Source organism: Pseudophryne corroboree, chromosome 6, assembly GCF_028390025.1.
Source record: "Pseudophryne corroboree isolate aPseCor3 chromosome 6, aPseCor3.hap2, whole genome shotgun sequence".
NCBI classification, from domain to species: domain Eukaryota; kingdom Metazoa; phylum Chordata; class Amphibia; order Anura; family Myobatrachidae; genus Pseudophryne; species Pseudophryne corroboree.
The window spans coordinates 352,502,281-352,525,771 of record NC_086449.1 but is presented as its reverse complement, the minus strand read 5'-3'; the positions used below and the strand labels follow the sequence as shown (position 1 = coordinate 352,525,771).

Below are 23,491 nucleotides of genomic sequence, written 5' to 3'. Positions count from 1 at the left end.
TGGATATATATCTGATCAATACATCAGCGGACCCGCTGTTGTGCCAGCCAATTAAGGTAAGTGTACACACTTAACTGATCGGATGCTTAACATGCCGGTAAGGATACCCAGCTGGGCGGGAATTTGCCCACCCAAACTATAACGTCAGCCTCCCGCGGCAAGTGTACGGTCAGTCGGCGGACCGCCCATACACACAGCCCCATATACATGGCTAGATGGCCCGATATAGCTGCATATATACCGAGCATTGTGTCTGTGAACAACGTTTGCTTGAATGGCCAATATATCGGTCCGTGTGCAGTGGCATCAAGAGGGGTGTGTGGCCCGCACCTGGGTGTCCCCCTTCAATGGGGTGACGCCAAAAACAGCCGCACCCCCGCACCCCCAGTGGCAGAACTTGCACTGGTGCATTACACCAGGGCCCAGTGTTATTAAGGGACCCTCAGCCACCAGCTATTATAATGAGTCAATCAGACTCATTACGCTGAGGTGTCAGCCTCCCGTGAGAGGCGTGGACCCTGGATCAGGAGGACGGAGTCACAGAGGTCAGGAGGAGAGGCAGTGGGAACCTCACCTGTTATCACTCCCCAGCTCCTCCTCTCTGTTCTGCCTCCTGAGTGCCGGCCGGGGACTGGATGTGCGCTGAGGGGTAGACACGAGCATGGCTAGGCTGAAGTGAGGAACAGCCCTGCCTGCCTGCACAGTGCACAAATTAATCCAGCACACAGACACTCAGTCGCCGTTTTACAAATATCGTTGCTCACCAGCACTGTGACAGCATAGCCACACAGACGTGAAGAGGACCCGGCCGCAGAAGTAAGCATCAGTACTTTGTAAATCATCTCCTCTCCTGCATCTGTTCTACCAGTGCAGCCCCTGGAGGGAGTCCCGCTCTGTCCCCAGCCACCGCAGCAGGCTGTGTTCCTGCTCACACACAAGCAGCAGACATGCTGCTGCCCCCGGAGACCCCAACGATATTTGTGAAGGCAACCATGGTCCCAGGGACCCCTGAGACCTGATGCCACCACAGACATCAGGTCCACCCCTCCCCACCCTGCTCCCCATCCCATCTACTGGATTCAAACATATTCAGCTGAGAACACTGTCATTGTCACCCACAGTCTCTCCCCAGTCACCCATTACCTTTCCCCAGTCGGCCGCTGCCTCTCCCTATCATCGTTTGCCTCTCACTGTCACCCTTCTGCCTTCCGCTGTCACTGTCTGCCTTCCCCTTTCACCCTATGTCTCTCACTGTCTTCCACTGTCACCCTATGCCACTCCCTGTCACACCCACTGCCTCTTCCTTTCATCTCTACCTGTCACTACCTGCCTCTTCATCACACAGACTCACTTGCGGTTACCCTATGCCTCCCATCTTCCTCTCACCCACTGACTACTCAGTCACCCTCTGCCTGTCTGCAACTCCCATCATCCACTGACTCTGTCACCTTCTCCCTGTCACCCTCTACCTCTCTGTCACCTTTTGACTCCACAGTCACCACCTGCTATCTACTGCCTCCCCCTGCCACCTTTGGCCTCTCCCATCACCCATTGTCTCCTCACCCATCACCCATTGTCTCCTCACCCATCTACCACTCCCTGAAAATCACTGCCTCTTCCTGCCACCCTCTGTCTCTCCCAGACACCTCTTCCTGACACCCACTGACTCCCCAGTCACCACTAGCTTCTCCAGCTGTCACCCACTGCTTCTTCCCAGTCACCCACTTCCTCTGTCCTTATGGTGGGGGAGGGGGGGCCAGAGAATATATTTGCATCTGGGCCCACCACTCGCAAGTTCCACCACTGCGCATCCCCATCCCATCCACTGACTTGACAGAGACACGTCAGCAGCAGCGTCCACACCCACTCCTCCCCGGCACCAAGCGCCGCAGTCACGACCGCACCCCCGACCGCACCCCCGCCTGTCTATACACTGCCACCGGGTCCGTACTGCCGTATTCTCTCAGGATGCGGGTGCAGCGCTATACGGAGATGTCATCACGCACGCCGGCACTGCATGCCAATCTGGGAGGGGGGAGTGCTGTGTTGCTAACCAGAGGAGGACCTGTTCTTCAGTCAGGCCCGGCGGAACCCGCTCAGCAAGGATATGTAAAACAGGGTGGCGCCGGGCTGGATAGGTGCTCTCCCTGCTCTGCATCCCTGCTGCTGTGCATCTGCCGCCTGTCACACTGTAGAGGCGGCAGCACGAGAAGCGCAGCTCTTCCCGGCGTCAGCTACCTCACTCCCTCTTCTTGTTGCGGCGCTGGCAACGAGAAGCGGCTCTTCTTCACCTTATTGGAGTTGGAGGGTATGCATGATGGAGCAGTCTGGAGCAGTTCATCTGCTGAGAACAGCAGGGCCCAGGGACCTCCCTGCAGGACTCACTGCTCGGACAGCAATCCCATAGTAATCAGAAAAGGGTCAGAGGAGCATGTGCCAAGCTCTGATTGGATGAGCACAGCACATGATAATTAAGGAGTCTCTGATTGCAGGAGCTCAGCACATGCTGCTCTAATCCCTGGATCAGTGTTAGTGGACCACTATGGATTCTATTCTGCACGTATGATCCCTGTCTTTGTAAGTATGCACAGTGTCTCCCCTATTTTCACAGACCCTTTCTCTTGTTTGTTTGTTTGTTTCTCCCTCTCCTATCTCTCAGCAGTCTCTCTACACACCCCCTACCTACCCCCTGCTCTTTCTACTTTTCTTATCTATACCTTCCAGCTTCACTGCACAGCTCCAACCTGTATCCCACTATCACTGCATCCCCTGTCTATACCTTCCAGCTTCACTGCACAACTCCAACCTGCATTCCACTATCACTGCATCCCCTGTCTATACCTTCCAGCTTCACTGCACAACTACAACCTGCCACCCGCTAAAGCCCCATACACACTAGACGAGAAAATAAAAGATATCGCTCATAAGGGCCAATCTGAGCTAGATCTTTTACAATCTCGTCCAGTGTGTACACTCAATGTCGTTAATGATGGACGCTCCTGCGCATCGTTAACGATGGACGCTCCTGCGCATCGTTAACGACCCCCTCCCTCGTCTGAACATGTACAGATGGAGGAGGTCCTTGTTAGTGACGCCGTTCCCTCCTGCCACTATCGCTCCCTTCCCCGCTGGCATCGGCAAGTGTGTATGCACTTGCCGATGCTGGCACCCCGCCGGGTCCCCGCTGCTGCCAATATCGGTGTCGGCGGGGACTCGTCTAGTGTGTATGGGCCTTATAACTGCATCTCCTGTCTGTGCCTTTCAGCCTTACTGCACAGCTCGTACCTGCCCCCCAGTCTCACTGCATCTTTGCTGTTGTCTGCATTCCAACACCATCTACAAGTATGTTCGATCTATTGCTCCCCTTTCTTTCAGTCCTTTCTATCCCTGTCTCCAATTATGCCTGTGTACTTCTGCACCCCCCCCCCCCCCCCCTTATCTGTCAGGACATCTGTCTTCTCTCCTCATCTGTCTCTGTCCCCTAGAGTTCCACCAATCTCTACATTGTGTGTCTGTCCTATATTTCTCCCCTGTATGTGTCTGTCTTATCCCCCAACCTTCATTGTGCAATTTGCCCCAACAGCCACTTTTCCCTTGCACCCCAGACAAACCACTTTGCCTCTTGTCCTGCACCTTTTTTCCCATCCTTATTCCTCTTCTACTCTCTTCATCCCTTGCTTTCCTCCTTTTATTTTTTTCTACCGCGCTACATCTTCCTCTCCTCTCTATCTGGCATATACAGATGTGCCCCTGAGTAGTCCTGCAAGTGTTGGAGCCCCATGAGACCCCAATATCCATCACTGCTTACTATATATATATATATATATATATATATATATATATATATATATATATATATATATATATATATATATATATATATATATATATATATCTCTATCGTCCTAAGTGGATGCTGGGGTTCCTGAAAGGACCATGGGGAATAGCGGCTCCGCAGGAGACAGGGCACAAAAGTAAAGCTTTTACAGGTCAGGTGGTGTGTACTGGCTCCTCCCCCTATGACCCTCCTCCAGACTCCAGTTAGATTTTTGTGCCCGGCCGAGAAGGGTGCAATTCTAGGTGGCTCTCATAAAGAGCTGCTTAGAGAGTTTAGCTTAGGTTTTTTATTTTACAGTGATTCCTGCTGGCAACAGGATCACTGCAACGAGGGACAGAGGGGAGAAGAAGTGAACTCACCTGCGTGCAGGATGGATTGGCTTCTTGGCTACTGGACATGAAGCTCCAGAGGGACGATCACAGGTACAGCCTGGATGGTCACCGGAGCCACGCCGCCGGCCCCCTCACAGATGCTGAAGCAAGAAGAGGTCCAGAATCGGCGGCTGAAGACTCCTGCAGTCTTCTTAAGGTAGCGCACAGCACTGCAGCTGTGCGCCATTTTCCTCTCAGCACACTTCACACGGCAGTCACTGAGGGTGCGGGGCGCCCTGGGAGGCAAATGAAAACCTTTAAAAAGGCTAAAAATACCTCACATATAGCCCCAGAGGCTATATGGAGATATTTACCCCTGCCTAAATGTACTAAATAGCGGGAGACGAGCCCGCCGAAAAAGGGGCGGGGCCTATCTCCTCAGCACACGGCGCCATTTTCTGTCACAGCTCCGCTGGTCAGGAAGGCTCCCAGGTCTCTCCCCTGCACTGCACTACAGAAACAGGGTATAACAGAGAGGGGGGGCAAAATAAATGGCAATATATTAATATAAAAGCAGCTATAAGGGAGCACTTAATCATAAGGCTATCCCTGTCATATATAGCGCTTTTTTGGTGTGTGCTGGCAGACTCTCCCTCTGTCTCCCCAAAGGGCTAGTGGGTCCTGTCTTCGTATAGAGCATTCCCTGTGTGTCTGCTGTGTGTCGGTACGTGTGTGTCGACATGTATGAGGACGTTATTGGTGTGGAGGCGGAGCAATTGCCAAATATGAGGATGTCACCTCCTAGGGGGTCGACACCAGAATGGATGCCTTTATTTGTGGAATTACGGGATAGCGTCAACTCGCTTAAGCAGTCGTTTGCCGACATGAGGCGGCCGGACACTCAATTAGTGCCTGTCCAGGCGCCTCAAACACCGTCAGGGGCTGTAAAACGCCCCTTGCCTCAGTCGGTCGACACAGACCCAGACACAGGCACTGATTCCGGTGGTGAAGGTGACGAATCAACCGTATTTTCCAGTAGGGCCACACGTTATATGATTTTGGCAATAAAGGAGATGTTACATTTAGCTGATACTACAGGTACCACTAAACAGGGTATTATGTGGGGTATGAAAAAACTACCAGTAGTTTTTACCGAATCAGAAGAATTAAATGACGTGTGTGATGAAGCGTGGGGTGCCCCGATAAAAAACTGCTAATTTCAAAGAAGTTATTGGCTTTATACCCTTTCCCGCCAGAGGTTAGGGAGCGCTGGGAAACACCTCCTAGGGTGGACAAAGCGCTAACACGCTTATCAAAACAAGTGGCGTTACCCTCTCCTGAGACGGCCGCACTTAAAGATCCATCAGATAGGAGGATGGAAAATATCCAAAAAGGTATATACACACATGCAGGTGTTATACTACGACCAGCTATTGCGACTGCCTGGATGTGCAGTGCTGGGGTAGTTTGGTCAGAGTCCCTGATCGAAAATATTGATACCCTGGACAGGGACAATATTTTACTGTCGTTAGAACAAATAAAGGATGCATTTCTTTATATGCGTGATGCACAGAGAGATATCTGCACACTGGCATCACGGGTAAGTGCTATGTCCATTTCGGCCAGAAGAGCTTTATGGACACGACAGTGGACAGGCGATGCGTAGAGGAGTTATTTGGGGTCGGTCTATCGGATTTGGTGGCCACGGCTACGGCCGGGAAATCCACCTTTCTACCTCAAGTCACTCCCCAACAGAAAAAGGCACCGACCTTTCAACCGCAGCCCTTTCGTTCCTTTAAAAATAAGAGAGCAAAGGGCTATTCATATCTGCCACGAGGCAGAGGACGAGGGAAGAGACAGCAACAGGCAGCTCCTTCCCAGGAACAGAAGCCCTCCCCGGCTTCTACAAAAGCCTCAGCATGACGCTGGGGCTTCGCAAGCGGACTCGGGGGCGGTAGGCGGTCGTCTCAAGAATTACAGCGCGCAGTGGGCTCACTCGCAGGTAAATCCCTGGATCCTGCAGATAATATCTCAGGGGTACAGGTTGAAATTAGAGACAGAGCCACCTCGCCGTTTCCTGAAGTCTGCTTTACCAACGTCCCCCTCAGAAAGGGAGACGGTTTTGGAAGCCATTCACAAGCTGTATTCTCAGCAGGTGATAGTCAAGGTACCTCTTCTACAACAAGGGAAGGGGTATTATTCCACTCTATTTGTGGTACCGAAGCCGGATGGCTCGGTAAGGCCTATTCTAAATCTGAAATCCTTGAACCTGTACATAAAGAAGTTCAAGTTCAAGATGGAGTCACTCAGAGCAGTGATAGCGAACCTGGAAGAAGGGGACTTTATGGTATCCTTGGACATCAAGGATGCGTATCTCCACGTTCCAATTACCCCTCACACCAGGGGTACCTCAGGTTCGTTGTACAAAACTGTCACTATCAGTTTCAGACGCTGCCGTTTGGTTTGTCCACGGCACCTCGGGTCTTTACAAAGGTAATGGCCGAGATAATATTTCTTCTTCGAAGAAAAGGCGTATTAATTATCCCATACTTGGACGATCTCCTAATAAGGGCAAGGTCCAGAGAACAGCTAGAGATGGGTTTAGCACTATCTCAAGAGGTGCTAAAGCAGCACGGATGGATTCTGAATATTCCAAAATCCCAATTAATGCCGACAACTCGTCTGCTGTTCCTGGGGATGATTCTGGACACAGTTCAGAAAAAGGTTTTTCTTCCCGAAGAAAAAGCCAAGGAGTTATCTGACCTGGTCAGGAACCTCCTAAAACCAGGAAAGGTGTCTGTACATCAATGCACAAGAGTCCTGGGAAAAAATGGTAGCTTCTTACGAAGCAATCCCTTTCGGCAGATTCCATGCAAAGGGATCTGTTGGACAAATGGTCAGGGTCGCATCTTCAGATGCACCTGCGGATAACCCTGTCGCCGAGGACAAGGGTATCCCTTCTGTGGTGGTTGCAGGAGGCTCATCTATTGGAGGGCCGCAGATTCGGCATGCAGGATTGGATCCTGGTGACCACGGATGCCAGCCTGAGAGGCTGGGGAGCAGTCACACAGGGAAGAAATTTCCAGGGAGTGTGGTCGAGCCTGAAAAAGTCTCTTCACATAAGCATTCTGGAACTAAGAGCAATCTACAATGCTCTAAGCCAGGCGGAACCTCTGCTTCAAGGAAGACCGGTGTTGATCCAGTCGGACAACGTCACGGCAGTCGCCCGTGTAAACAGACAGGGCGGCACAAGAAGCAGGAGGGCAATGGCAGAAGCTGCCAGGATCCTTCGCTGGGCGGAGAATCACGTGATAGCACTGTCAGCAGTATTCATCCCGGGCGTGGACAACTGGGAAGCAGACTTCCTCAGCAGACACGACCTTCACCCGGGAGAGTGGGGACTTCATCCAGAAGTTTTCCACATGCTATTAAACCGTTGGGTAAAACCAATGGTGGACATGATGGCGTCTCGCCTCAACAAAACACTGGACAGGTATTGCGCCAGGTCAAGAGATCCGCAGGCAATAGCTGTGGACGCGCTGGTAACACCTTGGGTGTACCAGTCGGTATATGTGTTTCCTCCTCTGCCTCTCATACCAAAGGTATTGAGGATTATACGGCAAAGAGGAGTAAGACTAGTGGCTCCGGATTGGCCAAGAAGGACTTGGTACCCGGAACTTCAAGAGATGGTCACGGACGATCCGTGGCCTCTATTTCTGAGAAGGGACCTGCTTCAGCAGGGTCCTTGTCTTTTTCAAGACTTACCGCGGCTGCGTTTGACGGCATGGCGTTTGAATGCCAGATCCTAAAAGGAAAAGGCATTCCAGAAGAAGTCATTCCTACCTTGATAAAGGCAAGGAAGGAAGTCACCGCGAAGCATTATCGCCGTATTTGGCGAAAATATGTTGCGTGGTGCGAGCAGCGGAGTGCTCCGATGGAGGAATTTCAACTGGGTCGTTTTCCTACATTTCCTGCAATCAGGATTGTCTATGGGTCTCAAATTGGGATCTATTAAGGTTCAAATTTCGGCCCTATCAATATTCTTCCAAAAAGAATTGGCCTCAGTCCCTGAGGTCCAGATTTTTATCAAAGGAGTACTGCATATACAGCCTCCTGTGGTGCCTAAGGTGGCACCGTGGGATCTAAATGTAGTTTTAGATTTCCTCAAATCCAATTGGTTTGAACCACTAAAGAAGGTGGATTTGAAATATCTCACATGGAAAGTGACTATGTTACTGGCCCTGGCTTCGGCCGGGAGAGTATCTGAACTGGCGGCTTTGTCTTATAAAAGCCCTTATTTAATTTTCCATTCGACATAGGGCAGAGCTGCGGACGCGTCCGCATTTTCTCCCTAAGGTGGTATCAGCGTTTCACCTGAACCAGCCTATTGTAGTGCCTGCGGCTACAGACGACTTGAAGGACTCCAAGTTGTTGGACGTTGTCAGAGCCTTAAAAATATACATTTAAAGGACGGCTGGAGTCAGAAAATCTGACTCGCTGTTTATACTGTATGCACCCAACAAGTTGGGTGCACCTGCTTCTAAGCAGTCGATTGCTCGTTGGATTTGTAACAAAATTCAACTTGTACATTCTGTGGCAGGCCTGCCACAGCCTAAATCTGTTAAGGCCCATTCCGCAAGGAAGGTGGGCTCATCTTGGGCGGCTGCCCGAGGGGTCTCGGCATTACAACTCTGCCGAGCAGCTACGTGGTCAGGGGAGAACACGTTTGTAAATTTTTACAAATTTGATACCCTGGCAAAGGAGGACCTGGAGTTCTCTCATTCGGTGCTGCAGAGTCATCCGCACTCTCCCGCCCGTTTGGGAGCTTTGGTATAATCCCCATGGTCCTTTCAGGAACCCCAGCATCCACTTAGGACGATAGAGAAAATAAGAATTTACTTACCGATAATTCTATTTCTCGGAGTCCGTAGTGGATGCTGGGCGCCCATCCCAAGTGCGGATTATCTGCAATACTTGTACATAGTTATTGTTAACTAATTCGGGTTATTGTTTAGGAAGCCATCTTTCAGAGGCTCCTCTGTTATCATACTGTTAACTGGGTTTAGATCACAAGTTGTACGGTGTGATTGGTGTGGCTGGTATGAGTCTTACCCGGGATTCAAAATCCTCCCTTATTGTGTACGCTCGTCCGGGCACAGTACCTAACTGGAGTCTGGAGGAGGGTCATAGGGGGAGGAGCCAGTACACACCACCTGACCTGTAAAAGCTTTACTTTTGTGCCCTGTCTCCTGCGGAGCCGCTATTCCCCATGGTCCTTTCAGGAACCCCAGCATCCACTACGGACTCCGAGAAATAGAATTATCGGTAAGTAAATTCTTATTATATATAACCTACTGCATGTATCAGATCACAGTGTACTAGACTGGTGCACTACAATGCCCATCAGGTCATCACTGTCATAAGTGCCCTGGGCCCCCCAAAGGCTTAATCTGGCCCTGCCCAGTTGCAAAGAGAAGTCCGTTCACATACCTCCACCACTGCTTGACTCCTTATGCTAGAGGACACACATACGCAATAGCACCGCCAAGGTCAGACTCAGCAGTGCTGATTTTTGGATCATCTATCTCTGCACCATAGCAATGATCAATTACTCCGGCAACCCTGCAGCAATTAAATATTTAGCCAGAGGAACGAGGAAGGGCTTCCCTCTCTCCCCCCTACTGTTTAACCTTGCTATAGACCCCCTATTCAGACACTTCATTAAGGAACCTCTCTGGCGAAGGATAATGGTTGGGGGAATGGAGGTGAAGTTTTCAGATTTTGCGGGTGACGTTCTCCTCTACTTCTCCAACCCTAAAACGGCTATCCCACAAGTCCTTACTTTGTTGGCAGACTTTGAAACGGTCTCAGGATTTAAGATCAACTACCTTAAGACGGAGGCGTTAGCATTTTTTCCAGAGGGACAACAAGGATGGCGGGACTCCTTCCCATTCCGTTGGGCCCAGAACAACCACCTTACATATTTAGGCATACAGATACCACGCCACCCGTCCCTATTACATGATTGTAATTACAACCCGCTCCTTCAAAGAACCCTCCTAGACTTTTCCAAATGGGCCCACCTTCCTTTAACGTATATTGGTCACTGCCATCTCTTTAAAATGATCAGTTTCCCTCGATTCATCTGTCCTCCAAACTCTACCCATTTATCCTTCTAAACACCTATTATCAAACTTTAATAAAGCACTTTCTAAATTCATATGGGCAAACAAACACCCCCGAATCTCTCTATTTAAACTCCAGCAAAAACGTGAACTGGGAGGACTTAACCTACCATGTTTACAATCCTATGCCCTAGCGTCCAATTACAGAATAGCCTCCGATTGGATCAGCGGCACCCAAACTTATTGCAATAGCCACTTAGATCAGGCTTTCACACCTGGTTGGAACCTAATTTCTCTGATGCACACTCCACCTCAGGCTCTCCTGCCATCAATTAAATCCAACTGCTTAATCTACTCTGCTTGTGTTGCCTGGCGTACTTTGCACCCTAGACTACGTTTGTTATGCTACCAATCTATATTTTTAACACTGTGGGGAAACCCACGACTTCCACCCCCACCTCACGTCCCCAATTTTTAAGTTATGGCATAGACATGGTCTCTGTTATATATTCCAATTTTTACAATCAGAATCGTTTACTCTCTTAACACGTACACAACTTCAAGGAAACTTCCCAACATTATCAATACCTTTGTTCCCCTTCCTACAGGCCTGTACTTACGTCACCTCAATTCTCACTGCTTTGGGAGATAGGGGTATGTCCACTGACCCTGACAGTGTTATACGACTCAACCCAGGTTCTCTACTCACTACCTTGACAAAGCCTGCTTGGTACTGACCCTTGAGGGAGGTTCGAGGGGACTGATGAAATGGGAGGATGATTTCCCTAGTCTCGCCATGAAGTCTCTGCTTTCTGCCTACCACACTTTTAACAAACAACTGGTTTGTATATCATATATGGATATGAACTACAATTATTTCACGCCCAAGCTTACATTTTTGATAGGCAAGGCAGACACGTCGGCTTGCTTTTAAGTGTGGAGACCTGGAGGCCGATATTAAACACTGTCTTTGGTCTTGTATCCAGGTTCGATCATTGTGGTCAGCCCTTCAAACTTACATTACTCATGATCTACATCTATCCTTTACTATTGATGATATGTGGGCCTTTTGGGGTATAGTCCCTGCTGAATCGAAATCTAGTTTAACTAACGGTAACCTGAAATTATTTAATAAACTGTCCGCCTCAGCTAAAAAGATGATATTATATCAGTGGATATCTCCAGACCCTATTACTCTTTTGTATCCCAGGTTATACAGGTTGAGTATCCCTTATCCAAAATGCTTGGGACCAGAGGTATTTTGGATATCGGATTTTTCCGTATTTTGGAATAATTGCATACCATAACGAGATATTATGGTGATGGGACCTAAATCTAAGCACAGAATGCATTTATGTTTCATATACACCTTATACACACAGCCTGAAGGTCATTTTAGCCAATATTTTTTATAACTTTGTGCATTAAACAAAGTGTGTGTACATTCACAGAATTCATTTATGTTTCATATACACCTTATACACACAGTCTGAAGTTCATTTAATACAATATTTTTAATAACTTTGAGTATTAAACAAAGTTTGTGTACACTGAGCCATCAAAAAACAAAGGTTTCACTATCTCAGTCTCACTCAAAAAAGTCCGTATTTCGGAATATTCCGTATTTCGGAATATTTGGATATGGGATACTCAACCTGTACTATCTATTCACAATGGATTGGTCCGAGGTTTCTTTACAAACAGAAAAAAGGACCGCAACTTTCTTTGCCACCTGGTTGCCCTATATCTTAACACTACCCTCAGGCACCAAATCACTTCTACGTCATAGTTTTAGCCTCACCACTTGGTACAATATGACCATATTGGATACCGGCCACCTCTTTTAAAGTCGACTGTTCTCCAATTGTTCCCTGTACATATTCTTTTGTACATACTGTATTTTATGATTTCTGTCTCCTTGATGTGTTTATAATTTCCTGTCAATAAAATTGTTTGTGAAAAAAAAGAAATTATAATTCAATTACCTTAGTTGAGTGCCCATATAACCTCTCCGCATTTCTTTCTTCCGCAGGCCACTAAGATTTAGTGAACAGTCCCGATATGCTGTTTGGAGGACTCTAGGGACCAAAAAGATGTGAGAAACAGGCAGTAGCACAAAGGGGAGGCAAATGTGCTCCACTGGAGCCTTACCAGATCAGCACATACATGGCGGGAACGGGAGGGGACAACCAGGGCCGGCCCCGTCTGCATGTCCCCATTGCTGGGTCTTGTCAGCTTGCCTCTTGCAGTTCTCTTGCCTCTACACCACACTTTGCCTGGACATCAAGGGGAACGGTATAAGCTGTTTCACAAAAAATAGCTGCCTCACCGTCTGGACTTTGGCATCTCGCTTCTTCTCCACGAGGAAACTCCTGCCTCTTTTCCAGCGATGCCTTCTGCCCCGCAGCACCTTTTTTCCGCCGTGATGCTCATCCTTGGGAGGTCGCCTCGATCTCCTGTCCATCAGCCGACGACGCATGCAACGCTTTCGACGCCATTCCAAACAGGTAATATACAAACGTTGCATGCGCCATTCTTCCTTCACAGTTGTAAGAATGTCCCCCTGCCCCCAAGAATAGGTTTCGCCACCCAATGCCCTCTTAAACTCTTCTTGGCGGTAAGGGGGCTTATCAATATATATCTCTATATATTAACAAATATATACATATACTGTAGATATATATTCATAATTGATGTGCCATGCGCAATGTTGAGAAAATGATAGATAACTGACATCAAAGTAGATTGCTGAATGCTTGTCCTGTGTGCTAGCTATAGGTATACGATCTGAATAGAAATGATAAGTCAATTACCTTAGTTGAGTGCCGATATAACCTCTCCGCATTTCTTTCTTCCACAGGCTGCTAAGATTTGGTGAACGGTCCCGATACGCTGTTTGGATGACTCTAGGGAACAGAAAGATGTGAGAAACAGGCAGGCGCACAAAAGGTAAGACAATTGTGCTCCACTGGAGCCTTACCAGATCAGCACATACTTGGCGGGCACAGGAGGATATGTTACAGGGCCGGTTCCATCTGTGTGTCTCCGCTGCTGGTCCTCGTCAGCTTGCCTTCCACGTGGAAACTCCTGCCTCTTTTCCAGCATCGCCTCCTGTCCATCAGCCGACGATGCATGCAATGCTTTCGACGCCGTTTCAAACAGGTAATATACAAAAGTTGCATGCAGCATTCTTCCTTCACGGTTGTAAGAATGTCCCCTTGCCCCCAAGAAAAGGTTCCACCCACCCAGTGCCCTCTTCACCTCTTCTTGGCGGTAGGGGGGCTTACCAATGTATATGTATATATACATATAGAAATGTATATTTATATCTTTATAAATATGTAGATAGATATATTGACTGATATATATAGCGCATCGCACCGCACGCCGCAACAATAAACAGAATTGTTGTGCCATGCGCAATGTTGAGCAAGTAATAAAAACTAACATTAAAGTAGATTGCGTAATACTTGTCCTGTGTGGCTAGCTATAGGTGTACGATATGAACAGAAATAATAATTAAATGACCTTAGCTGAGTGACCATATAACCTCTTCGCATTTCTTTCTTCCGCAGGCTGCTAACATTTGGTGAACGGTCCCGATACGCTGTTTGGAGGACTCTAGGGAACAGAAAGATGTGAGAAACAGGCAGTCGCACAAAAGGTAAGACAATTGTGCTCCACTGGAGCCTTACCAGATCAGCACATACTTGGCGGGCATAAGAGGATATGTTACAGGGCCGGTCCCATCTGCGTGTCTCCGCTGCTGGGCCTCGTCAGCTTGCCTCTCGCAGTACCCTTGCCTCTACACTGCACTTTGCTGGGCATCAAGTAAGACAGTAAAAGTTTTTTTACGAAAAATGTGCTCCCTCGCCGTCTGGACTTTGGCGTTTCACTTCTTCTCCACATGGAAACACCTGCCTCTTTTTCAGCATCGCCTCTTGTCCATCAGCCGACGACGCATGCAACGCTTTTCACGCCGTTCCAATCAGGTAATATACAAACGTTGCATGTGCCATTCTTCCTTCACGGTTGTAAGAATGTCCCCTTGCCCCCAAGAAGAGGTTCCGCCCACCCAGTGCCCTCTTCACCTCTTCTTGGCGGTAGGGGTGCTTACCAATGTATATGTATGTATATATACATATAGAAATGTATATTTATATCTATATAAATATGTAGATAGATATATTGACTGATATATATAGCGCATCGCACCGCATGCCACGACAATAAACAGATGCTTTTTCTGTTTGAATTGTTGTGCCATGCGCAATGTTGAGCAAGTAATAAAAACTAACATTAAAGTAGATTGCGTAATACTTGTCCTGTGTGGCTAGCTATAGGTGTACGATATGAACAGAAATAATAATTAAATGACCTTAGCTGAGTGCCCATATAACCTCTCCATATTTCTTTCTTCCGCAAGCTGCTAAGATTTGGTGAACAGTCCCGATACGCTGTTTGGAGGACTCTAGGGAACAGAAAGATGTGAGAAACAGGCAGTCGCACAAAAGGTACGACAATTGTGCTCCACTGGAGCCTTACCAGATCAGCACATACTTGGCGGGCACAGGAGGATATGTCACAACTCCTGCCTCTTTTCCAGCATCGCCTCCTGTCCATCAGCCGACGACGCATGCAACGCTTTCGACGCTGTTCCAAACAGGTAATATACAAACGTTGCATGTGCCATTCTTCCTTCATGGTGGTTGTAAGAATGTCCCACTGCCCCCAAAAGAGGTTCCACCCACCCAATGCCCTCTTCACCTCTTCTTGGCGGTAGGGGGGCTTGCCGATATATATATATATATATATATATATATATTTAAATAAAGATATGTATATTTGTATATATATGTTTATGAATATATATATATATATATATATATATATATATGATTGATTCATTGATATATAGCGCATTGCACCACACGCTGCAACAATAAACAGATCATTTTTCTGTTTGAATTGTTGTGCCATGCGGAATGGTGAGCAAGTAATAGATAACTGACATTAAAGTAGATAGTGTAATACTTGTCCTGTGTGCTAGCTGTAGGTATACGATCCGAATAGAAATGATAATTCAATTACCTTAGTTGAGTGCGCATATGCCGTTTTTCTTTCTTTCGCAGGCTGCTAAGATTTGGTGAACGGTCCCAATACGCTGTTTGGATGACTCTAGGGAACAGAAAGATGTGAGAAACAGGCAGTCGCACAAAAGGTAAGACAATTATGCTCCACTGGAGCCTTACCAGATCAGCACATACTTGGCGGGCACAGGAGGATATGTTACAGGGCCGGTTCCATCTGCGTGTCTCCGCTGCTGGTCCTCGTCAGCTTGCCTTCCAGGTAGAAAAAATTGCCTCTTTTCCAGCATCGCCTCCTGTCCATAAGCCGACGATGCATGCAATGCTTTCGACGCCGTTTCAAACAGGTAATATACAAAAGTTGCATGCAGCATTCTTCCTTCACGGTTGTAAGAATGTCCCCTTGCCCCCAAGAAAAGGTTCCGCCCACCCAGTGCCCTCTTCACCTCTTCTTGGCGGTAGGGGTGCTTACCAATGTATATGTGTATATACATATAGAAATGTATATTTATATCTATATAAATTTGTAGATAGATATATTGACTGATATATATAGCGCATCGCACCGCACGCCACAACAATAAACAGATGCTTTTTCTGTTTGAATTGTTGTGCCATGCGCAATGTTGAGCAAGTAATAAAAACTAACATTAAAGTAGATTGCGTAATACTTGTCCTGTGTGGCTAGCTATAGGTGTACGATATGAACAGAAATAATAATTATTTCTCTAACGTCCTAAGTGGATGCTGGGGACTCCGTAAGGACCATGGGGAATAGCGGCTCCGCAGGAGACTGGGCACATCTAAAGAAAGCTTTAGGACTATCTGGTGTGCACTGGCTCCTCCCCCTATGACCCTCCTCCAAGCCTCAGTTAGATCTCTGTGCCCGAACGAGAAGGGTGCACACTAGGGGCTCTCCTGAGCTTCTTAGTGAAAGTTTTAGTTTAGGTTTTTTATTTTCAGTGAGACCTGCTGGCAACAGGCTCACTGCATCGAGGGACTAAGGGGAGAAGAAGCGAACTCACCTGCGTGCAGAGTGGATTGGGCTTCTTAGGCTACTGGACATTAGCTCCAGAGGGACGATCACAGGCCCAGCTTGGATGGGTCCCAGAGCCGCGCCGCCGGCCCCCTTACAGAGCCAGAAGGCAGAAGAGGTCCGGAAAATCGGCGGCAGAAGACGTCCTGTCTTCAACAAGGTAGCGCACAGCACTGCAGCTGTGCGCCATTGCTCTCAGCACACTTCACACTCCGGTCACTGAGGGTGCAGGGCGCTGGGGGGGGGCGCCCTGAGACGCAATAAAAACACCTTGGATGGCAAAAAAAAAAATGCATCACATATAGCTCCTGGGCTATATGGATGCATTTAACCCCTGCCAGAATACATAGAAAAACGGGAGATAGGCTCCGCCCCCTTATCGGCGGCCTTATCTCCTCAGCACACTGGCGCCATTTTCCCTCACAGCTCCGTTGGAGGGAAGCTCCCTGGCTCTCCCCTGCAGTCACTACACTACAGAAAGGGTTAAAAAAGAGAGGGGGGCACAAATTAGGCGCAGTATTAACTATACAGCAGCTATAAGGGGAAAAACACTTATATAAGGTTATCCCTGTATATATATAGCGCTCTGGTGTGTGCTGGCAAACTCTCCCTCTGTCTCCCCAAAGGGCTAGTGGGGTCCTGTCCTCTATCAGAGCATTCCCTGTGTGTGTGCTGTATGTCGGTACTTTTGTGTCGACATGTATGAGGAGAAAAATGATGTGGAGACGGAGCAGATTGCCTGTAATAGTGATGTCACCCCCTAGGGGGTCGACACCTGAGTGGATGAACTGTTGGAAGAAATTACGTGACAGTGTCAGCTCTGTATAAAAGACAGTGGTTGACATGATACAGCCGGCTACTCAGCTTGTGCCTGTCCAGACGTCTCATAGGCCGTCAGGGGCTCTAAAGCGCCCGTTACCTCAGATGGCAGATATAGACGCCGACACGGATACTGACTCCAGTGTCGACGGTGAAGAGACAAATGTGACTTCCAGTAGGGCCACACGTTACATGATTGAGGCAATGAAAAATGTTTTACACATTTCTGATAATACGAGTACCACCAAAAAGGGGTATTATGTTCGGTGAGGAAAAACTACCTGTAGTTTTCCTGAATCTGAGAAATTAAATGAGGTGTGTGATGATGCGTGGGTTTCCCCCGATAACAACTGATAATTTCTAAAATGTTATTGGCATTATATCCTTTCCCGCCAGAGGTTAGGGTGCGTTGGGAAACACCCCCTAGGGTGGATAAAGCGCTCACACGCTTGTAAGGGCTCTATCCTCTCCTGAGATGGCCGCCCTTAAGGATCCTGCTGATAGAAAGCAGGAGGGTATCCTAAAATGTATTTACACACATACTGGTGTTATACTGCGACCAGCAATCGCCTCAGCCTGGATGTGCAGTGCTGGGTTGGCGTGGTCGGATTCCCTGACTGAAAATATTGATACCCTAGATAGGGACAGTATATTTTTGCCTGTAGAGCATTTAAAAGATGCATTTCTATATATGCGTGATGCACAGCGGAATATTTGCCGACTGGCATCAAGTCTAAGTGCGTTGTCCATTTCTACCAGTAGAGGGTTATGGACACGTCAGTGGTCAGGTGATGCGTATTCCAAACGGCATTTGGAAGTATTGCCTTATTAAGGGGAGGAATTATTTGGGGTCGGTCTTTCAGACCTGGTGGCCACGGCAACAGCTGGGAAATCCACGTTTGTACCCCAGGTCGCCTCTCAACATGAGAAGACGCCGTATTATCAGGCGCAGTCTTTTCGTGGATAAGCGGGCAAAAGGTTCCTCATTTCTGCCCCGTGACAGAGGGAGAGGAAAAAGGCTGCAGAAATCAGCCAGTTCCCAGGAACAGAAACCCTCTCCCGCCTCTGCCAAGCCCTCAGTATACGCTGGGGCTTTACAAGCAGAATCAGGCACGGTGGGGGACCCGTCTCAATGAATTTCAGCGCGCAGTGGGCTCACTCGCAAGTAGACCCCTGGATCCTTCAGGTGATATCTCAGGGGTACAAATTAGAATTCGAGACGTCTCCCCCTCGCCGTTTCCTAAAGTCGGCTTTACCGATGTCTCCTTCTGACAGGGAGACAGTTTTGGAAGCCATTCACAAGCTGTATTCCCAGCAGGTGATAATCAAGATACCCCTCCTGCAACAGGGAACGGGGTATTATTCCACACTGTTGTGGTACCGAAGCCGGACGGCTCGGTGAGACCGATTCAAAATCTAAAATCTTTGAACACTTACATACAGAGGTTCAAATTCAAGATTGAGTCACTCAGAGCAGTGATTGCGAACCTGGAAGAAGGGGACTACATGATGTCTCGGGACATCAAGGATGCTTACCTTCATGTCAAAATTTACCCTTCTCACCAAGGGTACCTCAGGTTTATGGTACAGAACTGTCACTATCAGTTCAGACGCTGCCGTATGGATGATCCACGGCACCCCGGGTCTTTACCAAGGTAATGGCCGAAATGATGATATTCCTTCAAAGGAAGGGAATTTTAGTTATCCCTTACTTGGACAATTCCCTGATAAGGGTAAGATCCAGGGAACAGTTGGAGGTCGGTGTAGCACTATCTCAGGTAGTGTTGCTGCAGCACGGTTGGATTCTCAATATTCCAAAATCGCAGCTGGTTCCGACGACTTGTCTTCTGTTCCTAGGGATGATCCTGGACACAGTCCAGAAAAAGGTGTTTCTCCCGGAGGAGAAAGCGAGGGAGTTATCCGAGCTAGTCAGGAACCTCCTAAAACCGAGCCAAGTCTCAGTGCATCAATGCACAAGGGTTCTGGGTAAAATGGTGGCTTCCTACGAAGCAATCCCATTCGGCAGATTCCACGCAAGAACTTTCCAGTGGGACCTGCTGGACAAATGGTCCGGGTCGCATCTTCAGATGCATCAGCGGATAACCCTGTCACCAAGGACAAGGGTGTCCCTCCTGTGGTGGTTGCAGAGTGCTCATCTTCTAGAGGGCCGCAGATTCGGCATTCAGGACTGGGTCCTGGTAACCACGGATGCCAGCCTGCGAGGCTGGGGAGCAGTCACACAGGGAAGGAAAATCCAGGACTTATGGTCAAGCCTGGAGACATCACTTCACATAAATATCCTGAAGCTAAGGGACATTTACAATGCTCTAAGCTTAGCAAGACCTCTGCTTCAAGGTCAGCCGGTGTTGATCCAGTCGGACAACATCACGGCAGTCACCCACGTAAACAGACAGGGTGGCACAAGAAGCAGGAGGGCAATGGCAGAAGCTGCAAGGATTCTTCGCTGGGCGGAAAATCATGTGATAGCACTGTCAGCAGTATTCATTCCGGGAGTGGACAACTGGGAAGCAGACTTCCTCAGCACGACCTCCACCCGGGAGAGTGGGGACTTCACCCAGAAGTCTTCCACATGATTATAAACCGTTGGGAAAAACTCGACAGGTATTGCGCCAGGTCCAGGGACCCTCAGGCAATAGCTGTAGACGCTCTGGTAACACCGTGGGTGTACCAGTCAGGATATGTGTTCCCTCCTCTGCCTCTCATACCCAAGGTACTGAGATTGATAAGATGGAGAGGAGTAAGCACTATATTCGTGGCTCCGGATTGGCCAAGAAGGACTTGGTAACCGGAACTTCAAGAGATGCTCACGGAGGATCCGTGGCCTCTACCTCTAAGAAGGGACCTGCTCCAGCAAGGACCCTGTCTGTTCCAAGACTTACCGCGGATGCGTTTGACGGCATGGCGGTTGAACGTCGGATCCTGAAGGAAAAAAGGCATTCCGGATGAAGTCATCTCTATCCTGATCAAAGCCAGGAAGGATGTAACCGCAAAAACATTATCACCGCAATTGGCGAAAATATGTTGCGTGGTGCGAGGCCAGTAAGGCCCGACGGTGGAAATTCAACTGGGTCGATTCCTACATTTCCTGCAAACAGGAATGTCTATGGGCCTGAAATTGGGGTCCATTAAGGTTCAAATTTCGGCCCTGTCAATTTTCTTCCAGAAAGAACTAGCTTCAGTTCCTGAAGTTCAGACGTTTGTAAAAGGGGTACTGCATATACAGCCTCCTTTTGTGCCTCCAGTGGCACTTTGGGATCTCAATGTAGTTTTGGGTTCCAAAAGTCACATTGGTTTGAACCACTTAAATCTGTGGAGTTAAAATATCTCGCATGGAAAGTGGTCATGCTGTTGGCCCTGGCCTGGGCCAGGCGCGTGTCAGAATTGGCGGCTTTATCCTGAAAAAGCCCTTATCTGATGTTCCATTCGGACAGGGCGGAATTGAGGACTCTTCCTCAGTTTCTCCCTAAGGTGGTTTCAGCGTTTCACCTGAACCAACCTATTTGTGGTGCCTGCGGCTATTAGGGATTTGGAGGACTCCAAGTTGCTAGACGTTGTCAGGGCCCTGAAAATATATGTTTCCAGGAGGGCTGGAGTCAGGAAATCTGACTCGCTGTTTATCCTGTATGCACCCAACAAGCTGGATGCTCCTGCTTCTAAGCAGACTATTGCTCGTTGGATTTCTAGTACAATTCAGCTTGCACATTCTGTGGCAGGCCTGCCACAGCCAAAAATCTGTAAATGCCCACTCCACAAGGAAGGTGGGCTCAACTTGGGCGGCTGCCCGAGATGTCTCGGCTTTACAACTTTGCCGAGCAGCTACTTGGTCAGGAGCAAATACGTTTGTAAAATTCTACAAAATTGATATCCTGGCTGAGAAGGACCTGGAGTTCTCTCATTTGGTGCTGCAGAGTCATCCGCACTCTCCCGCCCGTTTGGGAGCTTTGGTATAATCCCCATGGTCCTTACGGAGTCCCCAGCATCCACTTAGGACGTTAGAGAAAATAAGAATTTACTTACCGATAATTCTATTTCTCATAGTCCGTAGTGGATGCTGGGCGCCCATCCCAAGTGCGGATTGTCTGCAATACTTGTACATAGTTATTGTTACAAAAATCGGGTTATTATTGTTGTGAGCCATCTTTCAGAGGCTCCTCTGTTATCATGCTGTTAACTGGGTTCAGATCACAGGTTATACGGTGTGATTGGTGTGGCTGGTATGAGTCTTACCCGGGATTCAAAATCCTTCCTTATTGTGTACGCTCGTCCGGGCACAGTATCCTAACTGAGGCTTGGAGGAGGGTCATAGGGGGAGGAGCCAGTGCACACCAGATAGTCCTAAAGCTTTCTTTAGATGTGCCCAGTCTCCTGCGGAGCCGCTATTCCCCATGGTCCTTACGGAGTCCCCAGCATCCACTACGGACTATGAGGAATAGAATTATCGGTAAGTAAATTCTTATTATTACCTTAGCTGAGTGCCCATATAACCTCTCCATATTTCTTTCTTCCGCAAGCTGCTAAGATTTGGTGAACAGTCCCGATACGCTGTTTGGAGGACTCTAGGGAACAGAAAGATGTGAGAAACAGGCAGTCTCACAAAAGGTAAGACAATTGTGCTCCACTGGGGCCTTACCAGATCAGCACATACATGGCAGGAACGGGAGGGGACAAACAGAGCCGGACCCTTCTACGTGTCTCCATTGCTGTTCCTTGTCAGCTTGCTCGCAGTTCGCTTCCCTCTGCACCACACTTTGCCTGGGTATCAAGGTGGACGGTATAAGCTCTTTCACAAAAAATAGCTCCCGTACCATCTGGAGTTTGGCGTCATGCTTCTTCTCCATGCGGAAACTCCTGCCTCTTTTCCAGCGATGCATTCTGCCTTTCAGCACATTTTTTCTGCTGCGATGCTCATCCTTGGAAGGTCGCCTCGATCTCCTGTCCATCAGCCGACGACACATGCAACGCTTTCGACACCATTTCAAACAGGTAATATACAAACGTTGCATGCGCCATTCTTCCTTCACAGTTGTAAGAATGTCCCCCTGCCCATCTACGTGTCTCCGTTGCTGTGCCTTGTCAACTTGCCTCTCGCAGTTCGATTCTTTCTACACCACACTTTGCCTGGGTATCAAGGGGGACGGTATAAGCTCTTTCACAAAAAATAGCTCCCTTACCTTCTGGAGTTTGGATTCACACTTCTTCTCCATGCGGAAACTCCTGCCTCTTTTCCAGCGATGCATTCTGCCCTTCAGCACATTTTTTCTGCTGCGATGCTCATCCTTGGAAGGTCACCTCGATCTCCTGTCCATCAGCCGACGACACATGCAACGCTTTCGATGCCATTTCAAACAGGTAATATACAAACGTACACAGTTGTAAGAATGTCCCCCTGCCCCCAAGAAGAGGTTCCGCCCACCCAATGCCCTCTTCACCTCTTCTTAGTGGTAGGGGGGCTTACCAATGTATATGTATATATACATATAGAAATGCATATATATATATATATATATATATATATATATGTGTGGACAGAAGGTGAGGTAATAAACAGCGACCAATGGTGTCAAACAATACCAAAGCTGGGTGATTATATAAAAAGGTATACACAATTTATTGCACATAGAAAGCACTAAAACACTAAAACAATGCTGGATGTAAAAGCATTAAAACTAATATAGACATCTAAGATTCATTCTAAAAGGCAGGAGAGCATAAAAAGGGGAGCAATTTTCGACATAAAAGGTATACAAGAAAAAAAGAAAAAATAGCGTTCAAAAAATAAAAAGAGAGGAGTATAGCTTAACTTTCAATAAGTGAGGTAGAATCAAGGCAGCATCCAACGCGTTTCGTCCTATCTGGACTTCATCAAGGGGTGATTTGAGACTAGAGACAGGCAGGTATATATACTCAGCCTAAGGAGGAAGTGATGAGCACATCACTTCCTGTGATTAATTGGCAAGGGTGATCTAAAGTGTTCAAGTTACATATTTGCTAAGGGTCTGGGACTGAGGGTCGACAGCACAAAGGTCGACACACCTTAGGTCGACGCCAATTGGTCGACACGCCTTAGGTCGACATGGACAAAAGGTCGACAGGAACAAGGTCGACATGGAAAAAGGTCGACATGAGTTTCAAATGTTTTTTTGGTGTCGTTTTCTTCGTAGAGTGACCGGGAACCCCAATTAGTGCACCGCGTCCCCTCGCATGGCTCGCTTCGCTCGCAATGCTTCGGGCATGGTGCCTTCACTCCGCTACCG

The 23,491-nt window shown here is 48.1% G+C and overlaps 1 long non-coding RNA gene across 2 annotated transcripts; it reads left to right on the top strand.

The window, feature by feature from the left end:
• Positions 1 to 581: 581 nt before the first annotated feature.
• Positions 582 to 21,828, top strand: LOC134935275 (uncharacterized). 2 transcript variants are annotated; one of them, XR_010180028.1, is made up of 9 exons: positions 582 to 816; positions 12,307 to 12,781; positions 13,135 to 13,223; positions 13,850 to 13,938; positions 14,207 to 14,266; positions 14,701 to 14,788; positions 14,881 to 14,940; positions 15,407 to 15,495; positions 21,749 to 21,828. It is a non-coding gene; the product is annotated as an uncharacterized LOC134935275 (long non-coding RNA). The 2 variants fall into 2 exon arrangements; XR_010180029.1 differs by lacking the exon at positions 14,207 to 14,266.
• The last annotated feature ends 1,663 nt before the right edge of the window (positions 21,829 to 23,491 follow it).